This window comes from Garra rufa, chromosome 16 (genome assembly GCF_049309525.1).
Source record: "Garra rufa chromosome 16, GarRuf1.0, whole genome shotgun sequence".
NCBI lineage: Eukaryota > Metazoa > Chordata > Actinopteri > Cypriniformes > Cyprinidae > Garra > Garra rufa.
In genome coordinates this window covers 28,272,047-28,287,604 of record NC_133376.1, presented here as the reverse complement: position 1 = coordinate 28,287,604, position 15,558 = coordinate 28,272,047, and positions in this window count along the sequence as shown.

The window sequence follows — 15,558 nt, the reverse complement described above, 5'->3', positions numbered from 1 at the left end:
CTGCTGTCACTACAATTTGTTCAGCTGCCTGAAACGTGGAGAGATGTCCAAATCAAAAAACAATAACGAGATTATAAATCAGATTATCATTACGTTGTCAGAGTGGATAATTGCCTTCAATGGAGCAGTGCAGGTAGGCTAAAATGCTTGTTTATTTGCTAGTGGCTGGCTAGTTCATGTAAAATGATTATAAAGCTTATAAAGTTTCAAAGCCGGAAAACAAAGCTAGATCGCAGTAACATCACTTACTGCGGTTTGCCTTGGTATTAGTTTGGATTTTGTAGTTACTGCAATTTTGACACTCGTTTCTCTGAAATGGGACAAAATTGAACCAGGAGACTTTGCCACAAGACAAAACAGTTGTCACAAAGCCCATTTTAAGCCTTAACTCAATTTTGACCAAATGTGTAGTTACTGCGATTTGCCTTTGGAGGGCAGAATAATGGACAGCATACAACTGGCTGTGGGCGGAAATATGCTAATGAGCGATAGTCTGTCAGCAGTAGTGGGCAGGGCCTGAACAGTATCATACTGCTCAGAAGATCAAAACGGCTTGATAATTGAGACTCTTTAGGCTTTTTAGGGATTAATAAGTAGTGTAAATGTAAAAGTAAATTTTGCATCCAGTGTACCTTAATGTAAAGTGTCACTAGTCTTTCTGTAAGTAAAAGTTTTTTTCTTTTAGTTTGTACACTGTGAAAAACCATGTGTCGTTTTTATACCCCAACATTATTTTTCATTTATTGAGCCACACTAGGATGTTAAGTAAAACACAGTTCTCTTCACAACATGAGATGAAGCATCAAGCAAAGTAATTGAAGTTTTAATCTAATGTATATTGAAGTGCACACAAAATAAAATCAGAGATGTGCTCTCTTTAACATCTGGCTTGGATTATATGCTTACTTATACAGGCAATGTATGATGTAGCAGGTTTATGTGCTGAATGTTTAATGCTGATGACCCTAAACTGCTGACAGATGTTCAATGCAACATTATGACTATATTTTTGCATTTATTTTAGAATAGCGGGGTGAATTTGCTAAATACTTAAATGACTTCAATTAAGAGAACAGATTTTGGTTGTGCTTGTTGATACGTTCTGTAATTATAATTCACTGAAACACTTGTTAATTTGAAGGCAGCGATATAAAAACAAAGATATCATTTTCTCTGTTTATATTAATGTAACTCAAAAATTAAATCTGATTTATAGCATTATGCTATTTTTATGCACTGAAGGGTTTATAAAAAGAGGCAATTAGCTCAATAATAACTTCAAAGCATCAGCTTTGCAACCAGGAGAAACGCTACAGCAACAGCCGAGCAATGATTAGCATCGTAACATTGTTTAGAGTTGCTGCCTGCTCCCAAAGCACAGTGGAGAGAAGAACGAATCCCAAACAACGAGCGTAAGCAAATCCCACCTATCATGTGCTACACTGTTTACAAACTATCAGATCAGCATATCAGCAGGTATGTACACAAAATGTTCATTCAAGCTTTGTAAGCGAATGCATTCTGGGAGACAGAATTCATTAATTCACTTCTCCGAGCGGCTTCTATAAGCGCAACCTTGGCATGATGAGAAACGCAGATGAAAAAACACCTTGTCCCTTTGCTGTAGATCAGCAGTGGGAGATAATTAGTCTCCATAGCTGGGCTGCTGTGACTGGCTACACATGTTCCAGCTGTCACAGGTGTATTCCTGGAGACTGAGGCACTGACAGCCATGACGGGACCATCTGGGCCTGTTCCCATCACGGGAGGATGCCTTGCCAATGACAGTCTCCATTCTGCTTGAGGAGGAGGCACTGAGTGTGTATGTGTGCGTGCGTGCATGTTGATTGACTTTACGTGTGTCCCACAGGACCCCGTTTTAAGGGATTCCAGGCTGACTCAGGCTTTGGTAAAGTTGTCTTTGTGGATCAAACACTGGACTGATCTCTGTGGGGCACCAGTCATGCAGGCTGCTGAGTGTGTGTCAGTGTAAATATGTTTAGGTGGACACTCAAACCCAATGTGTGTGTTTGTGTTTACATTTATCCTTAGAAATTTTCACTCAGTTAAAGGTTATCCGAATTTTTACACTTTGAGAATACCCTTTAGTTTCATTCCCAACACCAGGCAAAATGCAGGGTGTTAAAACCCTGACCTCAAAATTAAAATTTGATGTTAATTTACTCACCTTCAGGCCATCCAAGATGTAGAAGCCTTTCTTTCGTTAGTAGAACATTAACATTGATTTTTAGCTTAATTCATGGTCCTTGGTGATTCATAAACTGGCGCCATTGTTGTTCAGAACAGAGCGGGAGATTGCATGTACAACAATGGCGTAAATTCAAATGAAATTTACCTTGCATAGGAATTCATCAAGCAACAGAATGCTTGAGCTCCAGAACTGTTTGCATGAGGCTGTAGATTACGGGTAATAATATTTTCAATTATAGGCGCCGATCAAGCACCCAAACTCAAGATATTCTCTATTCACTAACATTATTGGCGAAACAGATCTGGCAAACTATCTAATGCATTTTTTTTTTTTTTTTTTTTTTTTGTGTGTTTGAGCTCTGGACAGCATCAAAAGGTTTCTATTTTCATTGTGTTTTGGAAATTGGCAATCAGAGGTGTTTAAGAATCCACTCACTGCTTAAAACAAAGCTTGCAAATCCTTCCATTATAACAAAACTTCATGAGATTACAATAAACTAAGACTATAGATTATACAGATTATAAAGGAAGTGTTCTTTGTGTGCTTTCTAGGCTACACTGCCTTGCGAAAGTATTAATACCCCTTCACTTTCTTCACATTTTGTTATGTTGCTGCCTTATGTTAAACTTCTTTAAATTACTTTTTTTTTTTTTTTTTTTTCAAATCAATCTATATGCCATACACCGTAATGGCAAAGCAAAAAACAAAAACAAAAAACAGGGTTTTAACATCTTTGCAAATTTATTACAAATAAAAAACTTAAATTATTCCATTGCATAAGTATTGGTACCCTTATCTGGGACGGTTGAAATTGAGCTCCGGAGCATTCATATTGCTTGTAAATGTTATTACACTTCGAGTGAAGTTAACCTGTGGCAAATTTAATTGAATTGGTATGATTTAGAAAGGGACACGTCTTAATAATAGGTCTAATCACTGAAAATGCATTTCAGAGCAAAAACCACATCCTGAGGTAGGTTAGACAGAAAAAGAGTTCAGAAAAAAATGCTGCATTGAAGGTTCACAGAAGCATATAGTCTTCATTACGTTTAATGGAAGAAGTTTGAAACAACCAGGACTCTTCCTAGAGCTGGCCGCTTGGTCAAACTGAGCAATAGATGTAGAAGGGCTTTGAATAGAGTAGTGACCAAGAACCTGATAGCCACTCTAGTTGAGCTCCATGATCATATATGCAGATGGGAGAAACTTACAGAAAGACAAACATCACTGCAACACTCCACCGATCTGGGCTTTATGGTGGCGTGGCAAGACAACACATTTGCAAAAAAGCACCAAAAGGACCCACAGACTGTGAGAAACAAGATTATCTGGTCTGATGAACTTCAGTTTCAAGCATCAGGTTTGGAGGAAACCAGACACTGCTCATCACCTGCAGAGTACCATCCCAAAAGTAAAGTGTTTTTCTGCGGCAGTGACTGAGGGACTCGTCAGAGTAGAAAAAAGCTCAATGCCCCAAAATAGTAAGATAGCCTTAATGAAAACCTAGTCCAGACAGAGCATTCAAAACCTCAGACAGGGCAGATGGTTCACCTTCCAACCGGACAATAACCCTAAGCACACAGCAAGAGTGGCTTATAGACAACTCTGTGAATGTCCTTGAGTGGTCCAGTCAGAGCCTGGGCTTGAACCCAATCAAACATTACTGAAGAAGCCAGAAAATGTCTGCCAGTCCCCATCCAAGTTGACAAAGCTTGAGAGGTGAAGATATGAGAAGAAGAATGGCATATAATTGCTACATGTTGATGTGCAAATCCTGTTGCATCATACCCAAAAAGACTTGAGGCTATAAAGGTGCATTTTAATTATTTCAGTTTTTTTTTATTTTTAATACATTTATGAAGTTGTGACAATCCTGTTTTTGCTTTGTCAGTATGCTATATGGAGTGTAGTTTGATGTGAAAAAAAGTAATTTTAAACATTTTAACCTAAATCAACAACATAACAAAACATGTAAAAAATTACGAGGTATGAACACTTTTGCAAGGCACTATAATTTAATTCCCAATACCAGATTAATACAAGCTGTTCAAATCTGTTAATAAATTTGGTTTTGATTATATAATTAAATTTATCACTTTGACTAAAGCTAAAGGTAAATAAAATGCATGTATATAGTATAAATACACTCCAAACATACTGCTTTTATGTTGCCATTGTTGTGCGACCTATTATGTAAATCATATTGCTGTTTTCCACAATTTCCCTTTATAAGATTAAATTTAGTTACTAAATTATGTCAATTAACTTACTTAGTTGAGTTAAATTATGTTTAGTCTGTGTGTTTTATGAAATGAATTAACTTACTTAGGTCAATTACGTTCTGTGGACAATACAACCAACTCCTAACAAACTACAATTATGTAGACTAATTGTGTCTGGCACTGTATATAATCCATAGAGAGCTAAATAAGAAGCTGGATTTTTAAATGAAATCATCAAATTCCAGTGTATCATTCAGACGCTCTTATTCAGTATAAACAAAGTGCCACTTACCTATATAAATACTCTTTCCATACAAGAAGGCAATTTTACTTCACAGGTGAAAACACAATGCATATGTTTAGTTTGATTTTAAAATGTCCCTACCAATGTTAAAACCGAACCTACGCTCTTGGATTATATATTGAAGCAATGCTGCGATAGGTGAGAGGTCACTTATCTCTGAGCATTGCCTTTGAAAAATTGATGAGTATTGAATAGCGAAATAATTTGCACAGCATTGAGACAATATTGAGCAGGCAGTACAACACTCTCTACATAAACCGCCAGTGATTTCCATCTTCAAGTACTTTTGTAAATCAAAGTGGACAGTGTGATTTGCGTTTGAATTAAACTCGAGGAGTTTCCGTCTCCCTCTTCACATGCTAAACAGCTAGTAGCTCCCACAGGTTATAATGCCTCTTTCGTTTCTCTGCGTATCCGTCTTTTTCCCTCCTTTGTTTTTGCAGCATCACCTTCCTCCCTAAGTAGATGGAATGTGTTAGGAGCCTGCTAATGAAAAACCTTTGCAAGGGTACCATACAGCTCATATCAGGAGTAAACATTGCTGGCCCTCCAATTTACCTACTGCCATTCTTTGGGCCCCAAGAGCCCATTGAAAGAAGAGCAGTTCTCACACCAACACAAACACTCTTCAATTTGCATCTTTCCCTGTGTTTTGTTACCCATGCTTTGTTTTGAGCCTTTAAACCTGTGTCCACTTCTACCTTCAGCGTTTGATGGTAATGAGCCACACAATATGAATTAGACAACTAAATTAAAAACCGTTGCTAATGGGAAATTAGCTGTTTACTCTCTGCAGCTGTTATTGACAGCTAATTTTAACAATGATACAATTATCATCCAATAAATATGTGGTCAATGAACACTGACCTCCTCTGGGAAGTTGCTTGGGTGATTTTCAAGAGTCTAGAAGGAAAAAACAAACTCATCTACAGTATTAATCTGTAAATGTTTGCTTTAAAAGGCCACTTAGTATGTCAAGTAAATGATGCATCCAATTAATAGCTGAAGCGTGAAAGTCATCTTTGAGTCAGATTTATGTGAGAAGATCTTCAGACCTGAACCTATGTTTTTTATGCTTTCACTTGTGATCTTTCCAAAGCAACATGAGTGTTGAGTGCCCCAGCCTAAGGTATATAAACAAACACACACACAGACTCCAACTGTCATGATCTTTTGATGCAAGAAGTGGATCAGCGATCCCGGGATCAAATGTGGTCTGTTCCTCATGACTCCAAGGGCCTCCGTAATCCCTGATTCTTCCATATTTCACATGGCGAGGACCCGGCGCTCTGCATTCACACTCACACTTCAAAACATTATTTTTATGTATGTTTTGAGTACATGTGAATATTGGTGGTGGCATCGTTGACAGAATGAGAGGTAGGCATCAGGTTGTGGCAGTCAATAGTAATATATGTAAAGCCCTTTTTTCAAGCAGTATAAAATTAGTATAAGGTTTTTGAGGTAGGTATGAATTTAATTTTTCCTAGAAACCTGGAAAATAAAACTGCTGTACTTTGTAAAAGTTAAATAAGCAATGCATTGCTTGGTTTAGAGTAGAAAACTGAATCTAATTAGCTTGATGAAAGACAGCATATGCTTGAAGGCGATCATGCTGTCTGTACTGTAACATATTGTGAAATCTAGCCTCATGTTTTTCTGATCATCTACAGTGAGGTAAAGACAGCCCTGAAGACACAATGACCAGTTGCTCTACAGTGTTTGCAAAAGATCAAAAGAGCCTGCTGAACATTATTGTGATCCTAGTCTTTTCTGCTCAAGGTACTGGATTAAATTAATACTGCACATAAGCCTATAATATTTTTGTCAACCATATTTTTTTAATTTAAGATTAAAGAATGCTTTGCTAACTTTCTCTTCCCTGTTCCTGCTTTCCATTTTAATTATAATCATGAACTTTCTTTTGAACATTTGGGCCCACACAGTACAAAATAGCATCTAGAAGTCTTGCAAAATGAAGACTCTTTCCCTCTTTCCACAAATGGTCAGTGAAAGATGTTTAACCTTCAGAAAATGTCGATCGACAAGCTCAGGGGGTCAAACTAAATATTATATGATCTATTTTGCTTTCCATTCATTTTATATGAGGTTTGGAGTTCCTGCAGCTCTTACCAAAACTCTCAACACTACAGAGTTTTATTTATTTATTCTAGCAATAAACATTAAGTAACCATCATAATTAGACAATTACAATTAAACAGTAATGTTAACCATTAATAATATAATATCTGCAAATTAAGTATAATTTAAGATTATTAACTTGTCTTCCTGCCATTCTTTAGAAATGAAAGTCCAAATTGCGTTATTTCTTGGGTGTCGTTTTTGCGAATACAGACTAGGGTTGGGCCTCCCCTCTCGTAATTCTAATGTTGGGTAAATATACTGTTTATAAATTGCGGCCATCATTAATAGATCTATGCGGGACATTGAAATCGCTTTTGAATCTGCGCTTGCTCTTTACTTTCGAGAGTCGCGACCACAGCACTTGGTTTGCACTTATGTAACGATTTGGACAGTTACCCAGATACGCGGCCATATTGGTGATACTCAGATGTAAACAACAGCATGGGTTGCATGGTTAATGTACTACTGAATACGTTGTTCTGCTCATTTAAGCTGTTTAAATGGCCGCCAGTATGCCGGATTGATAACGTGTTGTGAAAACCTTCTATACTAAGGAGTGGCAGTTCTTACCAGACATTTTACAAGATTAGATGTTTGTCAATGGTGCTCAGGATCTACGAATAATTTGCCATCGTCCTATAAATCACCTTTCCTTACTCTGTTTTTTTGTGGTAAGTCAAATTGTATGTACTGTAATGTAACAGGCTACCACTAACATGTGGCTAATCATGTCCCTCTAATGGCTCTGTAGAATGCGTTATTCATTTTTCGTGCCTTTCCGAATACGGATTCAAGCTTCGGGACATCACCAAACTAAATACAGACAATAATACAATGTCTGCAAATGAACTAAAAATATAAGTATAAATTAAGATTATTTAATTGTCTTCCTGCCATTCTTTAGAAATACTCCAAACTGTGTTATTTCTTGGGTGTCATTCTTGCGAATACAGACTAGGGTTGGGCCTTTCCTTCTCGCAGTTCTAATGTTGGGTAAATATACTGTATATAAATTGCGGCCATCATTAATAGGCCTATGCTGGACATTGAAATCGCTTTTGAATCTGCGCTTGCTTTTTACTTTCACTTTCGAGAGTCACTTTAGATGTTTGTCAGTGGTGCTCAGGATCCCGGAATCATTTGCCATCGTCCTATATATCACCTTTCCTTACTCTGTTTATGTGGTAAGTAAAATTGTATGCACTGTAATGTAACAGGCTACCACTGGCAAGCAGCTAATCATGTCCCTCTAATGGCTCTGTAGAACACGTTATTTGTTTTCCGTGCCTTTTCGAATACGGATTCAAGCTTAGGGACCTCACCAAACTAAATACAGACATTTGATGTGTTTAAAACAATTTGCTTTTCATGATAGGTTAATTTTATGTTATGTAGTTAATTATGCTGTAAGTTCAAATATCAATAGTTCATTGAAATATTTAAATTTGTGACTAATGTAACACCAGTTTGCACCCTGTTCATAGAAAGTGCCTTGTATACCGTATATAAAGCCCTCAGTGGTGGAGAGCGAGTGAGATAGTAAATGGGAAGAAGGAGCACCTTTCTACAGTCGACTTCTCAGCCTGTTGGTCTGTGACTCAGCGGATTCCGCTTGCTTTTAATCACATGCGTCCCCAGAGCTGGTGTCTCACAGAAGCAGCTCTCATTTAAAGCAAGACATAACACTTAAAATAGTGCAACAGCAGGAAGCTCATTTAAGCAGTCACTGTGAGGAACTGCAGAAAAGCCTTCCATATATCTCTTGAGCTGAGAGAAGATTTTCAAAAACAATCTCTACTTTTTTCTCGACAGTCTTTTTTATTTTTGTCACATGTGTATGTGTGTATAATGAACATGTTTTGAGGTCCCAGAAATATTTGCTGATTAGCAATGTATGCAGAAGTTACTTCCATACTAGTTGCAGACAACTTGTGAACTTTTTAGTTTAAAAAAAATAAAAATGTTGCTTTCTGCCTGTCAGTGTAGAAAGCAACTCAATGCTTGACAAAGTGAGTAGATATGGCTCTCATTAAAAATCAGATCTCTGTTTTACCTCCTGTTTGCTCACACAGAAACACTCAGTAAACAAAACCTGCGAGTTGAGCATAGAGCTTCAGTTATCATGGATCTTTTGTACGTTGATGGTGAGATTAAATATGAATAAGCTGCCGTATTCAGCGGTGTGTGTATATATGTGTGTGTGTGTGTGTGTGTGTGTGTGTGTGTGTGTGTGTTACAGTAGCTCCCCCTGCAGTGAGCTCTCAGGAGAGTTGCTTATTAAAGCGAGCTGTCAGTCAGCCGCTCAGGGTGCAGGAGGCCCTGATGAAGCCATCCATTATTTACTCAGCCACTCCAGTGGACAAACAATCAATTATTTCAATGGGAATTATCCATAAGCCTCTTTGAATGCAAAATATCTGAATGTATGTGTGCAGGAGCGAGAGAAAGGAAATAGACCTCTTCCGGTGAAATGAGGGTGGTTTTGGCCGAAACCCCCTCATGCACACACAAACACGCTCTCGGTTTTTCCTTCTTTCAGCAATAAACAACAGCACATTGAGTGTATGGTAATGGCCGACACGCTGAGACATGGCTTGAGGTGCTTTATTATTCATATTTTGGGGCAATGAATAATCAGATCTGACTGATGAATGGTTTGAATAAATCATGAGATTGTGATTAGTTGGAATGGGACTGGGGGTGGGCACAGTGATGGGGGGCACCACGGGTGGCAGGGGTCACCTGTCTGTCACCCAGGTACACCCATCCACCTCCGCTTTCTCCGTATGTGAGAGCGTACTGTATATGCGTGTTTGTTTGTTTGAGTATGCGTCACAGGTGCTCGCTTGAAAGCATTCGAAAGTGCTTTTATCTCCACTTAAGCCAAGTTGTATTGTTTTACCTGCTGTTTAAACGCGCTGCCTACATTTACACTCTGCGAAGCTGAATTCATAGGACATAATTGCCGTAATTGAACATTTTCTATTTTCTGTGTATGCGGGTTTGAGAAATTGAGGGTTTATTAAAGCGGTCAGCCTTTTTAGACTTTCCTCACAAGCATCTCAGAGCATTTAATGTGAGGAACTTCATCTTGAACTTAAATGAAGCACGCTAAAACTAATTATTGTGTGTGTCTGACTCCATTTTGCCTCTCCGAGGCTGACATTGTGTCACACGTTGTGGAAAACCTCATACATCTTTTAATCTTCACAGCTACCTGACAGCACTGTAAAGTGCTTTTTACCGTCTGAGCATGAACCGATTCGCTCTTCGCAGACTCCTGAGGGACTTTTAATGCCGTGCGGACCTAAATTTCAAAATTATACTTGACGTCCATAAACAATAATGTCTGCTACCGCTGCTTTGTGCCTCGAATGTTGTTTTTTATTCTTCGTAGACAGCTCTTTATTTGTGTGCATTCATGTGTTTGTGTGCATTTGCATGTGTTTACTTTTATGTGTTTCAATGTCCTACTGGTCAAATGGAAGCAGAGGGTCTGTGTTTGGCTCAGAGTCAGGGACAACAGCTTTAGTTCAATGATCTGATTCATGGGTGCAGTGGGGCCGATTGGAAAGAATAAGGTTTGATCTAATCTCATTTGCTTAGCTTTCCAGCTCAGTTTCTCCATTGGCAAATACCATGAAAAAAGCAGAGGACTGCACATGCTTGCAGTGCCGGCTATGGAGCTCTGGCACAAGAAATATGCAAATAGAGATTTTAGATTATGTAAATATGCAAGCATGCAAATATAGAATGAAAATGTAATCCCTATTTGGGTACAAGTCTAAAAATGTAAAACGCTTCAAATATCCATTGAGTCTGAAGCCTGTTTTTAATGCATGAAGAAGTTTTCATTTATCAAGGGCTTGTTTGTCTGGTTAGACAAAGAGCTTTGTCTTGTAGCGCAAAGAAACTTTTTTTTTTTTAAATCTCTCTGCGACAGTTCAGAACACATACATGCATATATGTGTGTTTATACTTTTTATATGTGAACCAAACATAAAATTGGTAAAGCTACACCACTTGTGGCACAAAACATAACAAATGTAATAACAAACCAAAAATTGCTCCAATGAATTCTGTATTCAATGTAATGTGATTTTCCAAATTAATCATGGCTGCATATTGGCAAAAATGACTAGCAAGGGCAGCGTGTCTCTTGAGACATGTGTAGTCCCCTTTTAGCTGTCCACTTCTGAAATAACAATCAGGATTTAAGGAGTCATGGCTTCTCTCACAAGCCTTAAGGGTCCTTCACTGTGTCTCAACCCCTCTCTCTGATCAACTGCAGAAAAATACCCTGGAGCAAGGTTTATAGTAAAGAAGACACTTATTAGGCAAAACATGTCTACATGTGAACATACATGCACTGTACAGGGAGAATATCAATTTCAAGTTTACAAATTCCCTTAATGATCAGTATAATACCAAGGTGATTTTCTAATATTGATATTTCTAGTCGGATGAGAAGGCAGCATTCAAATTACATAGCCTGTACTGGACATTATTTGCTGGACTCAGAAGCTCTCTATATTAGCTTGAATAGAAAACTGAGACTTTGTTGCTTATTAAAGGAGACGTTTAACAGATGTGTTAGAGCAGATTTAATATCTCGTCAGAGCCCAAGGCAGGTTAACAATACATATACACCCTTTGGTTATGTAAAGGGGGGAAAATTATAATCGAATTTTGTTCAGTTTAATGCCTTTCTTTTCCTTGAGGGTAAAACAAATTGAAATAATCTTGCAAAAAATGATTAGCAGTGAGAACCCTTGAGACATGATAATCAAATTAAAGTTCCCCCTTTCCACTAACCTCAGTATAATCTTATGGATGACACTAAATTTGAAACCTCAGGCGCGCTGACCAAAAACAAAAAAGCACATGATTTTGAGAGATGGTTTGATATTTATTAGGGTCAAAGGTCACTTCATATGCTGTATGTGTGATATAATTGGACTATATATCACCAAATGGCTTAGATTTGAGTCCTCAGCAAAACCTGTTTATTTTATGGAGTGATTCTTTAATGAACTACTGTCTTGACCTCTGAAATATAATCTGAATTGAACATTAGGCCATGTAACTTTTTCATAAATGTGTCATCATGAATATGTCAACTCTTCCTCATACCTTTTCCTCCTGCATCGGCAAGACTTGATTGATATGACAGCTTATGTCCTAAACATGGTTATTTAATAGCATGTCATCAGCATAGAAACATGAGCTCAGTCTCATTATTTTCTATGTGAGGAGACAGCGATGTAGTCACGCATGATGGATGAACCACTTGGGGACAGTAAAAGATGTCTAGTTGTATAATAAGCGGACATATCAGGTGAAGATGTCGTGTTGACCTCCCTGTGAAATCACCGCCACAATATTGGAAACAATAAGATATATGCATAATCATATCGATCGGCTGACAGATAAAATACACTCTGACATCACATGTAGGTGCAGACATTTATCATGCAAAGGTCTCGCTTAGATGTCAACCACTCATAAAATGCAGTGTTACATTTCCTGTGATATATTGACTCATAGAAACCTCTAGCCATTTCGTATATCATGTCTCGATGTTTCCATAATAGAAATTGACTCGCAACGTGAATCACTGTAGACATTTTATTTTATTTTATTTATTTGAAGTGGAAAAAGTAAGGTTATAAGTATAGTTGACTTTAAAACACATATCAAGCCCAATGTTATTAATAATCCCTCACATTTGGAATTTAAGACTAATACCTCTAATACAATATTAACCTTTTCAGAGCTGACTCACAATACAAGCTGAATCATCTCACTTGATATTCTGGCTGTTTGGCTGCAGACCTTTTCAAAAACTCTTTTCCAATCTGCGAGCGCCGGCTAAATTAGAATTTAACAACCTCCCCTTCTTTTTTTAGGCTGTAAGGCATTATGCTAATTGGTCCAGTGGTTGTGACAGATGTGCTATGTTTTAATTAAAACACTTAATTCACCGATCTGCAAGGACTCTACCCCACAGCACTCAGCTCTCACAATCACTTTTGTTGAGGTGCGTGCGCTATGGACTTACATTTAAGAGTCAAAAAAAAAAAAAAAAAAAAAAAACCATATTTAAGCAGATCTATGCCCCTCGCTATATTTAATAGACTGAAGTAATTTTTCTTGACAATCCCGTCTCACAAATACCAGTCATGTGCAATTGTGGTTTAGCATCTATCTATCAAAGTTAGTCAAGGTGTGACACCCGGCAAATATTGGTGTAATGAATCTCCAGTCCATTAATCTGGAAGAGCATGTCACAGTGGAGTGCGAACTGTGAGTGTTGGTGGGCAGCATGCTAGGGAGATATGTAGTGATTGTCACCTGTATGAGTCATGCTCATGGCTGATTAGAGCTGAGCGTGAGGCGCAGCGTGATGAGGAATCAGCGAGGGGGAAACTGCAGGTGGCTGACCTTTTTTCCACCATCTCCATCTGTCTTCATTTCTCCACAAATGTTCTTCTATTCTCCCACTAAATCCCAATTCTTTCACTCTTTTGAACAAACAAGCACCCTCTTGGGCTCAAAAATCTGATTGTTTTTGAAGTTATCAGCACTCTTGCCAATATGTACTGCTACATGCCTTTTCAACAACAAAACAGAAAGAATATGTTCACAGGTGTTTAGTAATTACATGTTGGTTAGTGGACAAATTGCAGTTTTATTCAAATATAATATTTTGTCATATAAAATAGTAATATTTAATCAAATAGCATTTCAGTATTATTTATTTAATATAATATTATTTATTAATATTGTGAATTAGTTTTGTTTGAGTATTTTCAGCATTCGTTTTAATTTAGTTACGTTTTAATACTTTTTAAAATTTTATTATCTTTTGTGTTTTTATTATATATATATATATATATATATATATATATATATATATATATATATATATACACACACACAACATATAACATAGCTTGTTCTACATTAAATTATTTTTCCTTCTTCATTTAGATTATTTAATTGTTTTAGTTTTTAATTAGTGCTGTTGAATCAATTAATCACGATCCAAAATAAAGGTTTGTGTTTACATAAATGTGTGTACTGTGTATATTTAAATGTGTGTATATAAACACACACACATACATGTATATTTACAAAATATTAACATGTATATATTCATATGATTCATATTATATAAAAGATATACATGTATATTACATATATTTCTTAAATATATTCATGTATGCATGTATATTTATATATACATATAAATATACACAGTGTACACACATGCTATGTAACCGCAAACTTATATTTTGCATGTGATTAATCGTGAATAATCGTTTGGTTATAATACAAACTCATTTTTTTTTTTTGTAACACTGTTGTTGTTTTTTTTAATTTAGGTATTTTTGCCTTTGTTGTGACAGGACAGATCACAAATGACAGGAAGCAAACTGTGAGAGAGAGACAGGGGGGTGGGATCGGGAGAGGTCCTCGAGTCGGGATTCGAACACGGGACGCTCGGAGCACAACAGCGCTGTATATGCCCACAAGGCTGTCGGCGCCGACAATACAAACTCTGTTTTGATCTTCAAATTTGATTGGCCCTCCCTACACCTAACCCTAACCTTAACCCATAAACACTAGTGAGAATGTGAGAGTGTTGCCAAGTCCACAGTTTTCCCATGGAATTGGGCTACTTTAACACTGTTGCCGCGGGTTGTTTTTCATGTCTGCGGGTTGAAGCGACCCCAATAACGTAATATTTAGCCCCTGGAATGAAATTTCATCAGAGGAACCCAGCCAAAAACATGTATTTTACCCCCGGAACGAGAATTTTACTACTTTAGGGCTAGTTTTGAGTAGCAGTTGGGCAGGTTTTGTTGTGAAAACCTGGCAACCCTGCCAGTGAGGCACTTTAATTTAGACGTTCGGGTCGATTGTGTCAAAAAGTCACAGCTACGCGTTTTACCGCCTACACCGCTGGAGCTACACCGCTTGAGCTGTTTTTCAGCATGTGTCTTTTGTTGAGTAGCACAACCACACTTTCGTGATTTCATTGGAAATAAGTGCCTCTATATACATTTCTGTAAAACTGAAAAAACGTACCTATATGTACGAATCACTGGCGTTTCCAGTTGAAATGAACACTAGAGGAAGTAAAAACTCTGACAACTTTTATTTATTTTCACACAAAGTATAATTTAATAAAGCCAAATTTTTACACATTTTTTACAAATTCAAAATTGTAAAACCGAACAATTTGAAAACTGATACTTTTGAACATTGTTGTGTGGATTGTTGATAATGGAGGACACAAAGGATACACTTGATGTGTCCTTCAAAAAACGCTGAATGAAGTATGTGCAATAAAGGCTGGCTTCCAAGGATCCTTCAAACTGAGAAGACCTTTGATGGTACTTGCTGACATGAAGGTATGCAGCCTCACTAGAACACATCCTTGCAGTTGAGAATTACCCAAAGTCTTTATAAGACATCATTTAGCTGATTTGTTCAAAAACACTGAATAAATCCTTTTACAGGTACAGTGTTTTGATTAATAAAGCATTACATTATTATTATTTTATTTTATTTTTTTCAAAATTTTAACATCCCACATGATTTGAAAACTGATAATTTTGAATGTTGTTGTCACATATTCAGCTTCATATGTATGAGTTTTCTAATTC